The sequence below is a fragment of the Antedon mediterranea genome, chromosome 1 (genome assembly GCF_964355755.1).
Source record: "Antedon mediterranea chromosome 1, ecAntMedi1.1, whole genome shotgun sequence".
In the NCBI taxonomy this organism is placed as follows: Eukaryota; Metazoa; Echinodermata; class Crinoidea; order Comatulida; family Antedonidae; genus Antedon; species Antedon mediterranea.
In genome coordinates, this window is record NC_092670.1 from 16,995,108 (window position 1) to 17,015,393 (window position 20,286).

At 31.6% G+C, this 20,286-nt stretch overlaps 1 long non-coding RNA gene across 1 annotated transcript in view; it reads left to right on the forward strand.

The window, feature by feature from the left end:
- Positions 1 to 20,286, forward strand: part of LOC140047156 (uncharacterized) — a 63,229-nt gene that overhangs the window by 33,771 nt on the left and 9,172 nt on the right. The window contains exon 5 of the long non-coding RNA XR_011844913.1: positions 12,706 to 12,768. This is a non-coding gene — a long non-coding RNA (uncharacterized lncRNA). The remainder of the gene's footprint in view (positions 1 to 12,705; positions 12,769 to 20,286) is intronic.

The following is a 20,286-nucleotide window of genomic DNA, read 5'->3' on the forward strand; positions in this document are numbered from 1 at the left end:
TACTTATGATTCAAAAACTATTTACAAAAAAACAACTGATACAACTTAAAAAATAAAAGTTTCAATGAACTGCATAAATGCATAATACTTATAGATAGAATAGCTAATACTATATCACTCTCTAAGTTGTCTCTATTTTTTTGAGAGGTTAAGTTTAAGAACACACAATATTACACTGCAATAAGAAGCTGAAACTATAAAATACCAAGAGATATCTTGACCAAGTACTTTATGATGATTACAATAATCATTATAAAGAATTATGTATAGCGCCCTCATTTTCTATAAACTTTTTCTCATAGGTGTTGAACTTAGGTAGAGTAAGATATCACCATTGAAGACCTAATATTTTAAATGCATCCTTATTTTAAACATATTTAACCAAAAGTAAATAAATTATTTGTGCTTATATGTTTCTATTGGATTTATTATGATGTTGTATACATAAAAAATAAAATCAAAATTTCATAATAGAAATACACAGATATTTTTACTATTTTTCTTTATATAAATACCAAGAGCCATTTAGCATGTTTTTTCTTCGAATAATTTACAAATAAAAATGCTACCCGAGGATATGGAAGATATAATATTATCATATCCAACTGTGGGGCTTCTCTAATCATATATATATCTTTCATTATCTGGACCAAGACTAAGATATATTATATATTAAGATATGCTAAGCTCATATTCCAATGTTATTGAATCAGGGACTGTGTCAAAATTCTATACACTTTCTTCCAGATCAAAACAATTCATAAATATTTAACTTAATATTATAGATATAAGCACAGTTATTGTGTGAATAAAATCCAGAAAAATATTTGTTGATATTAAACATTTATTTTTTTATCCTATTTTTTTAAAAGATGATAAAAAAAAAAATATAGCTTGAGGGGAAAGTGATTAATTAGAGATAGTGTGAAGTTTTGTGATAGTAGTGTTGCCGAGAGCAGCATAATGTTTACCTCTGGCAGTCTAGTAATCGTTATCTAGGGCAAGTTATCTAGATAATTCCTGTTAGTTACTATGTAGTTGTCTCTGAGCTTGTCAGTGAAACTTATATTGCCAAAGGATGTCGTGGGCCGTATGGTGTTCAAGAGTTTTCCAAAGGCACCCCTAGAGAATAGCAGTGTTATTGGTAAATAAGCCTACTACTAGTCAAGCTCAGACTCAGATTTTTTTTACAGATTTATGGAAAAAAGAACTTTGCTTGAATTTTTATAATGTTCTGTAAAATAAAAACTACAGAATAATAAACATACTAAATGATCAAAATTGCTGTTTTATGGTGAATTTTCTTTTAAATAGTTAGACATTTTCATCACCAATTATACAACTTTAAAGTGTATCATTTCCACCATTACACATCATATGATTGTGTATGTTATGAAAGCTATATTTTTGTTGAATTTCATTGGTTTGAATTCGTTATGAAAGCTATATTTTTGTTGAATTTCATTGGTTTGAATTCGTTATGAAAGCTATATTTTTGTTGAATTTCATTGGTTTGAATTCTGGCCAATTTTTTTTTTGGCTAGATCACTTCTTGATTTAAAGCCAATGCTTAGTTATAAAATTTAAAGCAAGACATGGGAATTGAGATTTTAGAAATTTGATGATGTGTTATCGTTGGAATGTCTGTTATTCCACACAAGAAAAACTTCTTAATGGCTATTTCCATTAAAAGCACATTTTGGTCGGTTTTCTTTTCACATTAAAAAGTACAGAACGTATCTCAACTGGGCGTGTGATTTAGCACACTTGTTTTAATCCATTTAACCTGTACTTATTGATAAAGTTCTACCACGTTTTTTTTTATGTTGATCTTACTGTACTACCAGTTATTCAAGCGGTAAACTTTAAAGAGTTTTCATTAACAGGATATGGCAGCACTATTTTTATGGTTAATCATTTATGATAACCTTTAAATAATTGGTGACTCTAATGTCATACCTTTGCTATAGTACCCTAATCTCAACCCAATGTAACATATTCCGTTTTATCAGGCTCTCCCTATTTACCCTTTGAATGCCACCAGTCTGTAGTATTTCTCACCACCTGTTTAATTGCCCCTATTTGACCATAAAACAAGAATGTCTACAACATAGTCATTTTATATGTTCACTTGACTTCAGCTCTTGCATCAAACCTCCATCCTATCAAAAACATTAGTTTTGTAGGCCTATATCCAGTGGTTTTCCTGCATTTTTTTTATTTAAAAATTTGTTTAAAGAAATAAATTTGCCTATTTTCACCTCCCTGGAACTGCCCCTGCATATCTCCATTTGCAATTAGTCAGTAAATTTGTCATTATTAATGGCAAGGACATTTTATGTATTTGCTCTCCTTCCCTAGCACACCTTTAACACATCTAATATAACATTAACCTGTCATTCACAGTCAAGTATAGAGTTGCCACACATGTTATTTTAATCCAATTTGAATCAATAGCAACAAATTATTAACATTCAAGGAGGCTGTTAATTTTAATTACTTGTTTACCTTGATCTTCTTACTGTTGCCTATAAACTGCTTAAAAATGTTTGTAGCTGAGCTGAATTTTAAGTAAAGACCTATTACAATTAGCTGCCTTACCCAGACTGACCTGACCACTTGCTTAAATTAAGGCCAAAATGTAGTCTTGTTTTAGACATAACATTTCTAAAATTTTAAGTTTAGTGAGAGCCTGTGCTTATCATCTTAGCATGAGATTGAACCAGGGTCTTCATTACAAGAAATAATACCTTTTAAAGAAATGCTAAAAAAAGACCAAAGTTTAGAATGTTGATGGATAAAAACTAGGCCGGTTAAAAATGTGGCGATGCTTTTTTATCTGGATAATTTGTTTTATTTGCACTGGCAACCTTTTCTTCCCAGGGAGTAGTGCAGTGTTAGTAGAGGTACTACCAATGTACTATATAAATTAGGTCTCTGTTTCATAGTTTTGTATTTAAAATCAAGGAAAAGACTTCTCTCCTTTAATAGCCCCTGATTAGGGGTTGACCTTAGTATTAAAACATATACGGTATTGCTCCATGTTCGTTCCACCGGAAGATGTCCTTTTAATAGAGGTGTCCCCTGAATGGAGGTCTTCTACTGATTGACTAATAGAGGCCCAAGAATAGCCAATAAAACACAGTAAATTCTCCCAATACTGGACACCCTTAGGTTGGTTTTCCCGACATTCTTGTATTCATAATGTCATTTTAATAGTAAAAAAGGATTTTTAACCTTTTGACTTCAACAATCAAGAAAAGTCTGGTTTTTGGAAATGTTTCCGGTTTTCAGAGAGTCCGGTATTAGGAGAGTCTACTGTATTATTGTTGCATTATTACTATTACAGTTTAAAGGAGGCCATAAGCCAATTGGTAGTAGCCAGTTAGGCTATTGATTTGATTACAAATCTTCGTACTCTTGGTCAATTTTTTGTCATCAAAAATCAAATTGCACACTTGACAACATTCAATCAAACACAATTCCAAATCATCTGTTTAATGAATCAATAAATAAACATATACAAGTGTTTGATATTAATACTTGAAAACTAAATAGTAGGTAATCTGTCACTTGTTAGCTTTCTCTCACCTTACTAGGCGCCTAACCGTTACTTTCCAAAGATAATCAAGCACTCAAATGCAAACAGTCACACTTAATAAAGTGGTTTTATCAGTAGTTAGTCTTCATTTGGACATACATGATTCCAGTTTAGTTTTATGATTGTCTGATGACCAATCGTCCTGGCATTTTTTAAAATTCCCTATTTTCTATGGCAACAGGTTGCTTTGTTATATACTTTTACTCACTGTAGATTTCCAAGAATCTAGTTTTCTAATACCTGTAGAAGGTTGTTCTTAAAAGATTTTAATTTAATTGTTTTTCTAAAAATGAATCCCAGCATATATCTTTAGTGGACTAGTTAAAATGATGAATAATAATAATTTTTCATTGTTTATCATATTTTTTTTAAATGTTGCTAAACAAAAGGTCTTAATTGAGGAGTCAATAAAATTTAAGGAACTTTTTTAGTTCCGGTTAACATGCTGAAAGTTGAAGCCGTGAAGCTAATAATTGTGTCAACTATTGCGTGCTGAATCATAAAGTTTTATTAGGGCTGCTGTGAAATTAATATAAACCCACAGATTGAAAAGCCCAGCCATCTTGCCCCTATCATTATTAAGTGTATATTGAAGCTATTAATTTGGCTGTTTATTTCTAGGAAAATTTATTATGAAGTTAAATAGGGTAATTGGTTTGATTTTGAAATGAAAACAGTTGCAAAAGGCATGCTTTTAACATTATAAGTAACAAATTTAATGTTTGAACTGGACATTAATTTAAGATGATTAAAAATGTTTTTAAAACAGATACTTTTGTTTGCTACTATAAGTAGGGAAAGAAATATCAGTGGCTATAAGATTACATAGTTGGCCCTACTATTTTTGTTAAATCTTTTTTTATCCAAACACAATTTGTAAGTTGGTAATGTTGTACATTTACAATAGGCAATTTTACATATATTTTATCTGATTTAGCCTACTGTTGCTCAATATTATGGTTCAATTTTCAATTCAATTTTGTCATAACATAAAATCAAATTATCTAATTATATAACCATTATAATGACAACTTTAACAAGATAAATTAAAAGTAAAAACAGATTAATAGAAACAATCCCTGTTACTTAGTTTGTAATAAATCAAAATCTTTTATTATCATTAAAATATCAATACAATTGAATCTTGGTGAAGGTACACAACCCGTATCAACCAAGCAAATTAAATAAATACAGATTAAAAGCAGAGCTAAATTGGTTGAGTATGTATTACAGAAGGCTTAATAGATATAATTTGATTCTGATTTGCTATAATATCACCAATTACAGATGATTATTATACTATTAAGTACAAATACTTCAAGGAAATTAAGTTGAATTAATTTTACTGTCGTATTATTTAAGTCTTGAAATTGCTTCAATGAAAACGTTTTTTCAATACCTTTTAATTTCATCATTATTATCATCTTTATATAAACGTAAATGTAAACTTTAAAAAAAGACCGAATTTAAATAAACTCATCTTACTTAACGACAACTTATTTAGGTCTTGAAATTGCTTCAATAAAACTGTTTTCCAATACCTTTTAATTTCATCATTATCATCTTTATATAAGCTTTATAAATGTAAACTTTTTATAAAAATGTCATGACAAAAATGATAATGATGTAAGGTCAATTTGTTGCCTAATCCAGTGCAATTTCATGACCCTCTTTATCCTGAGCCTCAAGGGAGACGCCAAGCCTCAATTCTTTGCACTTGCTCAGCTTACAGTAAAAAGTTTTTATGTGGTCATTGGCCTGAGTTTATCCAGACATATTATAATATTGTTACCACTTTGTAATAAATGCTTACATTTTAAAAAGATATTTTAAGAATTATTTTAGAAATATAACTAGAAATGTATTGATGTTGAGACATAGGTTTAACCTTATAACGTTATGATAATGTTTGAGTTTTTCTTCTTTTCATGCTCTCTATAGTTTGTATTTTATAATGAGCTTGAAAATTTTTTTTATATTTATACTGGGTAACCTCTTCAGTCAAAGACTGGTCTCCCAGAGGGCCCAGTTGGTGATCAGTGGCTGTGATGTACTAATACACCGGGGTAACCCCCTACTCGTCTCGAAAGATGTACTAGGTTCTTTAAAGTGCACACGAGCTAGATGTGTACACTGGACCTACGGTTTATAGTCCTTATCCGAGAAGACTCGTTCTACCACCAGAACCATGGAGTGAGTGAGCCTCGAACCCCTGCCGATGTTGAACATACAAATGAACAGACACTATGGGAAGAAGAGCATTCTTGTCACAATAGAAACCACATATCGCTGCACTTATATGATCATTGTGACTAACAATAGTATTTGATTAAGACACTATTAAATATTTATATATCATTGAATATTGGTCAGAGTCAAGGATTCTAAAACATACAATATAGAAGTCAATGTTCTAGCTATTGGGCTTAAATGACAAGGTTACAATAATACTATGTATTATATAGTATTTATAGTATATAGAAAGTAATACATGCTGGTGCCTACTGACTCCTATTAGATTTATAGTATTAATGTGTATTATTCTTTTGATTCTTATATTGTGTTGCTATTCTTTAAAAACTAAACATTGCTGTACACAAAGTCAATAACGGGCATTGTTGTTGTGCCACACTCCTCAATTCTTACATAAAGTTATTCACACTGGTTATTATATTATATAATAGTAATAACACCACAAAAGCCTGAATAAATCTCCAAATTCAAAGCCCATTCTTCGAATGTCTATTCGGGAGTATTGGAGATCCCTTGATAACTTAACTATTCAACTGATTTATCCAACAAAAACTTTAAAAGGCGTTTAGGGACAATTCACTCTAAACAATAGATAACAAAGCTACAGATTCGTTGACGTTGGTGCTTTGTTTACAATTCAAACAAAAATAAACTTCAAACTTCACCGCCAAAGAAACTTCCTAAAAAGATCTTTCTGACAAGTTAAGCTACGTAAAAAGGGAATAAAAATATTAAATATTTGCTCAAAACACTGTTTGCTCTTTATATTAATTTGTTCTCATTTTTAAATCTAATAAAAATAATTGCTAAATCATGTGTTATGATCAAAATTATCAATAACAATTGGAAATTTAGTACAATAAAACAATAGTTTAGTGTGTAAAAGTGGTTATCAGAACTAGAACATGTTGCAGACATATCTTGTTCCCATTAATTTGTAGAGTTTGTTTTTTTAGGGTTAAAAGTTGTGCCTAATATTAAAAATCTGTAACCAATTTTATACTTATTTGTCTGTTACAATTTTAAGCAGTAAAACCTATGTCTACACTTCAGTTCACCCAGTATTAGCACTTAAGTTCACCTGTTAAAACATCATCAGTTCCTACAATAAAAACATATGAAATCAATTTCCTCTTTTGTGGTGTAAGACCTGGCCATCGCAAAGTCTGTGCTAAGTAGTTAATCTTTTTCTAATACTTAATAAGGTACATCTGATCCAAAGCACGCCAGTGTGTAGGCTAAAAATGCAATTGAAGCAGACTACTTATTATTTAATGGAATACATCTGAACAGGAGAACATAATGAGCAGACGACGACTCTGCAACGCAATTGAAGCAGACAACTTATTATTGAATGAAAAACATCTAAACAGGAGAACATGAATGAGCAGACGACTAATTTAAGCAGACGACTTATTTTTTAATGGAATATATCTAAACACCAGAACATGAATGAGCAGACGACAACTAATTTAAGCAGACGACTTTTTAGATACATACTGAAGTGCATTATACAGGAGCACACCAATAAGCAGACGACATAAATCATCGCAATGTAATAGATGATCAGCAGAGGAACATGTTTTTTTTTTGGTACCACATAACTTGTTATGAACAAAATGGTAACATTTCCATAACCGTTCCATATTAAACCCACCTGTTTATCTCCTCATTTCCTTCGTGATTTTAGTTCATGGTTTATCATCCCCCACTCCCTCTACAGTCAAAGGATAAAAATATGCAATTGAGGAGTGTGATTTCCTTGTCATGTTATGATAGATGGCAGGCAGAATATTTCTGAACTTTACATTAGGGGTTCAACAATGATTCTGATTTCCCGAAATAATATAGTGACATAAAAGCATATCTACTTCATTGTATTTGCATGTTCTTGCCTTGCAAATTTGAAAAATAGTGGGAAGATGAAGAGTTATTTTAAATATGTATGGGTGAAAGGGTTACACGTCAAAGGTCACAAACATTATAAAATCATTTCCAACATGGTGATGATGATGGTTGTGAGATTACAAGCATTTAATAACACTAAAGTCTAGTTTTTTTTTACGTTGGCCACTTGTTTGATTTTTTTTCTTATGATCATTTTTCTTTTCACATACTATATATTATAGTTTGTTTTAATAAATATCATTCAATTCAAATATTTTCAGTGACACAAATTATGAATACTGTAAATAATGAATAAAGGTAATTCTTGAAAATGATTGAAATGTTGAATTATCAAAATGTGTGATTGTCAGTGGCGTAACAGCTATGAGCGCTCACTGGCTAAACCCAGGGCCCTGGAACAATATGGGTGCCCAGAGGAAAAATCAGGCTAAAAATGCCCGAGGCATTCAGTGTTGGAGGGCCACTAAGGGTTCCTAAACCAGGGGCCTCAGGCCTCTACGTTACACCATTACACTCCCTTGTTTTATTTTAATCTGAAATTATTCAGTGGATATTCTGATATTATGCAATAGTACTAATATCTTTGGATAGATGCCACACAATAAAAAGGTGAAATTTAAATACCGGTACCTAAAATCAAATTGAAACCTTGGAAAATGATTGTAAACATTTAGAAAATTTGTTAAGTGTGATAATAATAAAGTGAATATAATTGTCTTATTTTAGTACTTGTCAAGCATTTGAACGTTTACTGTCACTCACCACCGGATATTCCCATTGGTCAGTCACTACCACTGATGGGTCATTGCTCCTTATTTTTCCAATCAAACACCGCACTCATCTCTCAATTTATACTTTTCATTGTCGTTTCACTCATTTCGTTCATAAACTGGTTATTTTATTGAGTAGTAAAACTATTTATTCATTTTGGTGACATGTACAGTATTTTATATTGTTATTGTAAGTGTGTACTTAGCTTAGAGTACTACGCCGGCCGTTATTCAGAATTAAATTAGTTTCTAGTTAGTTAGTTTGTAGTTTAAATAATTGTGTAGTAGTTCAATATAGGTTTAGATAATTTGTTGAACTATCATAGTTCCACAATTCAATTGCTATTCAAACGTCAAAACAACTTGTTATAGAAGGTTATACATTAATGATTAACTCTGAACAGAAAAAAACACATGTTAAAGCAATAGTTTAAAGGAATCACAACAATTATAATCTACCATACTAGAAATTTTGCATTAAATTGATTTGATTCGTTTAAAATATTATGTGAAAAACTAACTGACCTTTAGTGATTCTTACCTTTAGTGATTAAAAGAGGCTGTGAGCTTAATGCTCGTAATAAAACTGTGAAATTCCTCATACAAAACTTAATTTACTGTATTGTTTTACTTAAATTACCTGATCAGCATGCATGTGTAAACACACATTAAAAGTTTAAATGGTACATGAGCACATTTAGTATTTACTGTAATAAAATTCAGTAAACTCAGAGTTGTGTTTTTGACAAGATATCATATTTCTGTTTGACCGATTTTTAAAACTTATCCTTCCAAGAAATGCTGCATAAATATTTCCAAAAATATTGTTTTTGAAAGAATTTTCAAAATAGTCATGACTTTGATCAAACAAGTAGTCTAACTAAGACCCTATTTACACTTCATCGACGATTTATTAGCCGGCCCGAAGTCGGCCCGACGCCGGCTTTCTTTTTAGCCCGCAATGTGTTTACACTTGCCCAAAAAGCCGGCCTCGGACCCCTACTATTGTGTTTACACTTTCTCTCAAGGAAGAGTGCTCGATGATACGATTTCGCTACATTCACGTCATATCCGCTCATGTGCGTCTTAAAAAGTTAATAATAATATTATTAAGCGTTGTCGATCTACACTAGGCCTATCAACTTTATCAAAAAAGAATCAAATAACGGTATTTAATATGGATCAAAACAATTGTATTATTGCTTTACTACTAATGTTTTCGTCTCGTTTTCTAAAGAATAGTAATAGATCAATCTTCGATCGATGACAAACAATGCCGTTCAACGAAGCGTAACCAACAGAAATAACATAGCGTTTTCAGCCTATTTTCGGAGGACAAGTTACTTAACAATTCGTAACTCCTCAACGGACAGTCGTATGGACAAAATTTTTACTGTAAAATGTTCTTTAAAGATTAGCCTATATTAGCCTACACCACAGTTTATAAGCATAGGCGCCGCATGGTGTCCTGAAATCCCCTGAAAACGCTATGTTATTTCTGTTGGTTACGCTTTGTTGCACCGCATTGTTTGTCATCGATCGAAGATGTCTTCGTTTCGTGAAAAAGACGTATACTTCACAATTTAATTTCAATGAAGAATTTCCGATTCATCAGCAATAAGTTTCGTAAACTTAAAGCTATAGTTGACCCAGAACGTTCATTTTATGACCGCGAGTGTTTACACTGTACGAAGTGCCGGTCCGAAGCCCGCAATTGCCGGCCCGAAGCCTCAAAATTGTGCCGGCTCGGTTGTTCCCAGAGTGCTAAAAGCTAAAGTTTAAATGGGGTCTTAAGCTCGGTCTACACTATCAAACTAGTTTGACAAAAAAAGTGTGATGTTCCCAATGATATGCCCAAGACAGAGCTTAAGAATCAAATAAACATAGTGCTTTGGTATAGGTTTAGATAATCTGTAGAAAAATATTAGGATCAAAATGTGAAAACTATTTATCTATATAAATTGAATGTGTAAACCACATGCTGGGGCACCTTTTGATTCACCTTTATACATTCAGCTACAGTATGTTATGTTATTGTTTTTTAGACCAATTTCTTTGTGACAGCTGAGTGCTGTGTTAGGTAATTCCCTGCTATATTCTCTACATCACAAACATTTAATGGATGGGTAACCTGTTTCTTTTCATTATTTATTTCCTCTCAAGTAATTTTAGTCTAATATTTTAGTTTAGTTTTTTTTAAACATATCAAATATACATACAGTAATAAACATTAGGAAATGACATTTGCTTCAAAATTTGCACAATTGATGTAGGCCTGTACTTACCAGTAGCTATCAAAATGTGTAGACCTATATCTTAAAACCAAGCATATTAAAATTCACACGCACATGATGATCAGCAGAGATTGAGATGAAAACAAAACAAGATGGTGAAATTCTTTGATGTGACACCGACTACAGATCATCTAGGGTCGGTTAATCTATAAATCACAGATGGTGGGAAAGTGGGACACACCTTACAGAACGATCAACCTGGGAACCATAGGCTGCAGTGTGAACTGTGGTGATGAAACCAGTGCACTTGTTTTAATTTTATACCACCTTTCATTCATTCTAAAGTAAACTCAATTTATATCCAAATGGTTTGTTGAAATTGAAGTAATAAATTAATTACCATTTAGTAAAAATTGTAATTCTGTTCAATGAAATAAAAGTTTAATACATATTAAGATGAAATTGAGATTGAAAAACCGCCAAGGCATTTATATTTATTTATATATATATATATATATATATATATTTTTTAGATTCAATTTTGATGATTGTTTTAATTTGATGCCTCACAATTTTTAAATTTGTATATCTTTGTATTTTGATTGTTCAAGTGCAGTATATGGAGAGCCATCTCGATAGTGCTTTGCACTCATGGCAATCCTCAGGGTGCTGCACTGCTGTCTTTTTGTCATGTATTTTTGTGCCTGAAAATTAAATAAAATAAAAAAATAAATAAAAATAAAATTATAATTCCAAAACGGTATATAGTAATATTATATTTTATTAGTATTACAAACTTTTACTGTAATATTTAAAGATGTATTGTCCCCCAAAATCATGAAAAATAAAGATTTTTTAAATCGGACTTTGAATAGGCCATTTTGCAGTTTTAATGAAGTTGTTCACTTCCATAAGAAAAAAAACGGGGGGAAAAAATTATTTCACCTATAAAAAGACAAAATAAACAGTTAAATTACCCAAAAACTCATTGTCTTCCAGACAATTTGACCATTTTTTGCTTTAAATTACATTTTTCTCAGGTAAATAAATTTTTTTCAGACCAAATTTTTTGTGAGAGTGAATAACTATTATGTGACATTAAAATAACATATTCAACAAAAAAATTTAAAAAAATATTTTTTTAGGGGGACAATATATCTTTAACTTTTGTCTTACATTATTTTGTGAAATAATTTGTTGTAAACCAAACGTTTTTGGTATGTCAGGACAGTCGAATAAAGTTTTTAACAAAATGTATGCCATAAATAATGACAAAATATTCTAAGAAACGTATATAAATAAATGGGAGTTTTCTACACAGAGGACAAGGCTATTTTAGGAAGTCTATGAATATCAATAATTATATCAATGTCTATAAATATCATGTCTCACCATGTGACATACCTTGATCTACATGCAACTTGTAAAGAAAATGGAGCAATAATAATTGTATGTGTAAATGTATCATCGTATATATTTAAATAGACAGTTTAATATCATTGAATCAAATATTCACATTCTCACACCGAGGCCTGTGTATATATAGCATAAAATCTATTTATAGTTTCTATTTAATATTCATATAGATATTTTTTACAGCCTTGCTTTGTGTTTTATTTTTTCATAATTTATACAAGGTTGATTCAGGGAAGTAGTGCTATGAACACCCCTTGATAGATAAAATTAATATGAACTACTAAAAAATGTCATATTGATATTAACAAACAATAACACATATTACTACACAAAGAACTCCTTTTTAATATCCTATTTTTAACAGACTATTATATATATATATTATATTATATGTTAGCGTTAGCGCTTTCCTGGATCTGCCCCTGTTAATGCACCTTTTTAGATTCTATTTTAAAACTTTTTAAAAATGTCTTCAAATTATTAATTTTTTGGGAATAATTTTGCAACATTTGTTTAAATATAGGACACTGTAACGGTGCCAGCCTTCCTGTGTCATCCAAGGTTAGAAAGACACCCACGTGAAGAGGTATGTAATGTTTGTGATAAAATCATTAATACAAATAAAATTTAATTATAAATGCTTGAATTTAATTCAATGCAAATTGGTGGTTTATTTTTAGCTTGGAAAACAATAGAAATGTCTGTATCAATCATGTATTTTTAGGTTTATCTGATCAGAAGACGTTTTTAGTCCCTTGACACATTTTTAGTAGAACTAATAAAATGAAAGAATCGAGACCTACATACTGTTACCATGGTAATAGCACACCCTTTACTTGGTTAGACTAGGATAGGGAGACAAGAAGGCGGATATAAAATTAAGTTAAACAAAATTTAAGAATACATTGTCATTGTGATCTACCCATAGGCCTTAAGACATTACATGTGGTCCACGAATGTCTTTAAAATTAGTGTTTAATTACCGTGCCATTGGTCGGTTGCGGAACCTGTTGCACCACCATTAGCAAGGAATATCAAATTGTTTTATTTCCAAAAAAAGCCGTGACAATTCAAAGGGTTTGGAGACATTCGATGACTATAACAAGAAAAATCATCTGCGTTTGTTGATGCAAGCTGGTAAGCGAGAGGATAAAACGAGCAAGCAACATGAGAGTAAAGTAATTATCGTTTTCAAAGAGAGAAGAATAACAAACCATGGTTTGTTCCCGGGGCAAACACAGATTAATCGTTGCTGATGATTTGTCATTTAGGAACAGCCAATCACCATCTGATAATCATTGTTTTCACAGTTTGTCAGAACGTAAAATGTTGTTAATTGAGGATTGGTTTCTGAATATCGGTGTTTGATTTGCGGCGCGTGCATTGCAAGTATAACTAATTAACTATCAATCGTGTAATTACTCTGCTTGACGCCTACAAGGAGTCTGCAAGTGTGAATCACCACTGGATTTACCTTCAAATCTCCTATTAACTGTTAGTGTACATTTATTTAATTAGCATACATACTGTATTTAATTAGCATACATACTATATTTAATTAGCGCAAAGTGTAAAATGACATCTTATAATAATTTTCTATTTTATCGTTATTCTTTCTCTGATATCATTCATTTGAAAATATAGGGAAAATGCAGCAGTTTTGAGTACAAACTAAATCAAATGGGTTATTTGACAAAATTAAAAGAATTATATATTAAGTATGTGGCTTTTAAATATTTATTAATTTTTTTTACTTGATTACCAAAAAACAGTTTTATGAAAACATTTTTATTAATAAAAACGGCTGATAAATCTGAATTCGGTTATTTGAAAGTGGCGAAATTGTTCCCTGATTACACAAATTAATATCAATGAGAATTGGTTTGCAAAAACTAGAACAGTTAACAGTAATCAGCAGTGGTGTTTGTCCAATGATAAAAGTACTAATATGTGTAATTCTTTTTCTGTGTATGTGTTTAATTCATTCAAATACATTGAAACTTCTAATCACACTCCATTGCTATTGGTTCCTTTTTTCAACTTGATGCGTTGTTGTATGTGTTTTCATCATCTGTGTTATTCCATCTCAAAAGCCATATATGGTTATTGGTCGTATAGCATGTAAATGATATAGCTATCGTTCTAATTTTTTTATGGATAGTATTTAGAGATTCAAGCATAATGTTACATATTAACTGGTAGTTGTGTAATATGTGGTAAGATGAGAAAGTAGTGTACTTATTAATTAGTCTGTCAAACTCTCTTTAAAATAAAGTCCCTGGATGAATTATGTGTCATCATGCTACAGGTAAGAATTGACCTCATAGCCTCCGACGGAGACTTCCACTGTTCACAGTACCCTCTACTTGCGGCTAATCAAAAATTGATGTCGCGATTATTGCTGACCATTGTCACGAACCGTGTATGCGGTTCCGGGCGGCACATGAGAAGTCGTGGTTTATCAAGGTGTGTCACTGTGTTCGTCTTCTGCTGGTTTCGTTAGGGGAAACGATCGTTCCAAAGGTGCCTAGAGCGGTGAACTTTTCCTTAGCCTGGGCTCCTAGGGAGCTTAAAGGGTTGACTTTCGCCCACAAGGCATATCCAACAGTGTAGTTGGTAATCGTTTCTTGCAAGTAGATTTTACTTGTACTAATGGGTACCTCTTGTGTCAACAGTATCTGTATAACCAACTGTGTACAATGACCCCAAAACACTTATTTATCTTATCACATCTAAAAAACTGAAGTATGAGCCCACTATTATATCTAATTTCCAGTACAAACTCAATTAACTTTGTTGATACATATTTATGGTAAATCTTGTAGTAAAGCCTAAATCTTGCAGCTTGAACTGTTGTGATTTTGCAAAATTGCGAAATATTTAATAAGTGCTTTAGCTCTTAACTACCAAGTACTTGGACTCCATGTTTTACCTCAAGCCATTACATTAATCCAATATTGTTTATTAGTACATACAGTATGTATGTATTTACTATTTAAACATTTTTAATCCAATGTATATACATACTATTATTGCATCTATATTTCCTATTGTACATTAGAGTATACAAATTATTGTATACTCTTTTTCACAGTCAACAAGCTGACTGTGACGACCATTCGTACATTCATCTCACCTTAATAACATAGAAATAATAATAACGCTGAATTGAATAAATGAAATTATATTTCTGTTTCCGCTATTCATCTGTTCTTCATTGCCTATGGCATAATAGAAGTTCTATTTTGGGTTTTTGAAGTTTACAAAATTGTATTGAAGGAAGGTACAAAGACACAGAATGAATGCCTTGCAGACATCCATCACAAACAACTGTTGACACATAAGGTTTGCACAAGTGTGTAGGTAACTAATATGGAATGCCCGCACTTACAAAATCACAACATACCATTAACTTAATTTAATCAATAGTAAATCAGCTTTAGTATTTTAATCACTGAAATTAGAATCAATTATGGTATGTCTACTTGAGTTTCTTTTTCGCTTGTGTGACTTGACTACTGTATAGCGTAATATTTCTCTACTAGTATTCATTTTACTGATGTATTTGCCAGGTATGGATAATTTGCAAAGAGAATTTCATATGTATATAACATTTTCTAGACATACTGGAGACCAGTTTTTGGTTTTTTTGATTGTATGATATTATTTTAATATTCAAAGTATTTCCGGTTTGGTTCTTTTTTGGTGGTTAATATTTAGGTATGTCATTATTATTTATTTGTATATATTAAAGACATGGTTACAGTCAGGACATGATACAGAATAAACATTCTCTTCCTTCTGGTCATGTGACTGGTCTCGAGGACCAGGAAAAGAAACCATTCCAAACACAAACTGTACCACCGACAACCACAAAAACAGAAAATCAATATCATGTGTCTGTTAAGGCCATTTTACAGAGATGAATGGTAACGGTAATTAAAATATAGAATCTATATTATTCCTTATTACCATTTATACACAACTCGGAGCGGACGGGAGTTCTCTACCTACTGTATCGTTACCGCTCGTCTGTGTAAATTTGCCTATAAAATGGTATGATTCACTATAGTTTGTGGGGCTTAACACATAACTCTGGGCTTAGTTCCACCAATATAGAAGCACTGAATCCCAACTCAGAACTTAAAGCACTGGTATATATACTTAAGCCTCAGGAAACATTTGATTTACCCCATTCTATAGTACTATAATACAAGTATGTCTCTATATGGATTTGGTTTAAGTCTATGAATCGGAAATAAGTACAATGAAAGATATATATTTGTATTCATATTTTAATGATGTGGTTCGATGTAATTGGTATTAAGTAACTACCACTGTCACCATTATAATTTGCCAATTGTCAATTGTCATCATGAATGATAATGTACTCTATTTTTGTAATTTTTAAACTATTTTTACATTACCGTAGTTTCCCTTTTTTTCAGATAATCATTATAATAAATGTTCAATTTATTATAGCGGAAAATTCAGGGTGCCTCTAAACGCTGAACAATCAACAGGGAAAAAAGATAAAAAAGATAAACAAATTATGACTTTTTAAACTGTAGACTTTCCTTTATTATATATTAAATTTTCAAAACCCTTTTACTCCTTAGACATCGCGGCACCACAGAATAGAGTAGTGAAAAACAGAACAAAAGGTTTTTAGTTAGCCGTTACTTCATAAAAGGTTTATCTCGCATCATTTCGTTACCTGTGTCTTTAATCGTAACCTGTTGTGTCCTGAATAAACATTTCATTTGTATCCTGAACAATGAACACAAAAGAGGTAGTTATGGTTTTGTATAATTTGTTGGACAAAAGAATACAATAGGGACAATGGCGATTAAATCACCCCCTTTCATTGCATTATGGGGACGAAAAGTAAGTGTTTACCCTGGTATACGATAGCTATTATACCGTTTTTAACTGGTAATTCATGGAGACAATAAAGTTGTGAAAAGAATCAATTTAGGAAGAGGCTAGACTTAATAGCTAAAGGGGATTATCGCAGGAGAACAGTCTCTCCATAAATGTATAAATTTATATATTTCCTTATAGATATTAAGTAGGGCATTTATTACCCTTAGTCGTATGCCCTGGGGTGGATGCAGGATTTGTGGTCCGAGGTGCATGTCTTCAGAACCACAGCTCCCTGAGAACATGAACCTTTATTGGTCACCTCAGAAAATGCACACTTACACCTTAAAACTTGTTATATACTGTGTATACTAATGTTCAGTGGGTTCAACAATGTATGCGTTCAAAATAGCGTTGGTCCATTTGCCAACCAAGTAAAAATTGCAAATGTAGGCCTACTTGCTGTCTGAGTAATGTGTAATCTATAAACAGAAAAGAATAAAAATAATACAGTTTTTAAATTTATAGCATGTTTCAAACACTATGCTACTATACTAACATAGATAAAATTGTTTACTCAGAATTAAGGCATTAATTAATGAATTAATATATACTTATATTAAAGTAAGATTTGTACTCTGGAAATACAATAATAAATTGAGCGGGGTGGCCAAGAGAAAATGCTGACGCATTATGACTGCTTTGGACGTGCAGCAGATTCAGTCATACCAAGCAGAAAGAATGAATAAAATTAACTTAAATCCGCAACAAAACTTTTGGATTGAAATTGATACTTATTCATTGAAAGTTCTGCGCTGTTGAGCGTTGAGTTAAATTAACACCAATATAAAGTTTGGTTCTGAAGGCTATTCGGGTACAAATCAATACAGATACGTGTTTACCTATACTATTTGCGTCTCGTTTTTCCAGTCAATTTGATCTCTAAACGACATTTCACGTCAGTAATGATTGAAAATACATCAGAGTGTTTTGCAAACGGAGTATTTCTACAGATGCGGTTCTAAGGTATGCAACGTGAATAAAAATTAATAACTGTATTTATTGACATTGTTCTGAGGAGCAACTCTACAAAGGTTAGATTAAATGAGCGTAAAATCCTATTTGAAAGAGCTTTTTTAGTTCCGCTTGGATATTCACCTGTAAGTTAGTTAATTATCTGTAGAATCATAAAGTGTGACGAAAGTTCTGTTTATCTTTCCAGTGATGTACATCTAAGTTTTGTTACTGTTCAATGTCAACGGTAATTATGCCCAAAGTGAAACTGGTGCGGTTACAGTAAGTTTTTCCTCCAAAGACCTCATTTAGACTTTAGGCCAGAAAATGATAAATATAAATGCTCTGGTGCTCTGGGTTGATGGAGCTGCCCAAATTTAGACACCCTTAGCTAGTTTCCAAATGAGTTGGACCAGCCTAAACACAGTATATGTGTCCAATGGCAATTCTCAGTGAAGTAAATGAATAGTAAATAGTAATATGGCCTTGCACGGCCTTGACGAAAAAGTCAAGTTCTCCATGTTGAAATAAAGCATTTATTATTATTATTATTATTATTGGAACCATAGTTTTATAACAAATTGGACAAACTTTTTCAAAACTTTTTTGTAAGTTTGTCCCATGTATGTACTCCCTATACACAATTTTTTCCTGCAGCAAGTATTTCAAGATAGAAGAAAATTCCATTTAATATAAATGAATTTTGTAGGTATGTAAAATATAATAAAAGATCACTCATTGCTAAATGCCTGTTTACACCATGCACTAGTGTGATGAGTGATGTTCACGGCTTTGATCAATTTTAAAATATTACAATAACGTCCTAAAGCTAGTTTACATTAAAAAAATTAAGCAGATATATTGATATTTGTAATAATAATTCAGAATTAAATGCGCCAATTAGACTGGTTGTCTCGTGCCAAGCAAATTAACAAGGTATGTTGAATAATCGAAATTCAATTTATTAAACGTTTACCCATATTTTGAACAAAAAGATCTCTGCAATAACATTAGCATTGATCAGCTAAATGATGGATTTGATAAGTGTTAATTTTGTGTACCTCAGGTCTTTAATTAAGTATTTGTTTCTTTAAGGCCTTTTTGTCATAACCATTTGTTCATTGGTGACAAGTTATATCAAGCAGTAAGTTGTTCAATTTGTTTTTCAATTATGGAATTTGTTTATTTGATTTAGCTCATTTTTTTTTAATTTTGCAACTTTTACTTCAATATTTGTGGTGCCATACTTAGTAAGAACAATACAGTAGCACAGATTTTGTCCTGAGATTTTGTGTGATATTGAACATTGTCACAATTTATTTATCTACTTTGTAAAAGTTGTTCATACAAATTCCATTGCAGATCTCAATAAGTCTTTCTTCTCTTCTCTATACCATCTATATTAAACAATGATATTTCCTGAATTAAACCTGTTTCAATGTCAAAACCTTTATTTTTAACCTTTTTTTAGTTTGTTGCTTATTAAGCAATATGATTGAACATTGACACAATTATTTGTCTTTGTGTCTATTTAAAATACTTTTTGGTAATTTGCCATGACAAGGTAAAATTTTTAACCAGAATTTGTAAATACCTTATCAATTCATCAGCACCCTTGAGAATAAAAATCATAAAATATTGAAGTAGTACAGATTCCATTGCTGTTTATCAGGGGAGGTAAGGCCACTAGGGTGATGGTAAACGAGGAATGAATTGTAGCCTGGTTTATTGTGACTGCTAGCTAGCTTGTGCCACAACCCCACGTGGGCTCAAGAGTATCCCACAATATCTTGATTCGGTAATGCTTTTCAGTTGCATCTAGCCTAACCTAGGTCACTAACACCAACTGTGTCATTCCCAATTTAGGAGCAGGCAGATCGATCTAGATTTCAGTGTAATTATAATAAATTACCATTTTGTTAAGAATTTTTACCAAAGAGTAATAATTTACGAAATCACCTGGAATGTATTTAATAAAGAAGTAGTTGTAAATCCAGATACTTAATAAGTCAAAATTATAGTTAACAGATATAAAAAGCGTCTGTGGATTTGACGTCCTTCTTGCTCCCTCGATTACTTCGCGTGTGCCGTATATGCAATTCTTTAATTAACAGGAATTTTCCATGATGAAAGAAGTTTGCAAAGTTATAAATTTGTAGTTTAGTTGCGTGTGCCAAAGATGTAGTTCTTTAATTAACAGGAATTTACCAAGTTTACTAAGCAATAA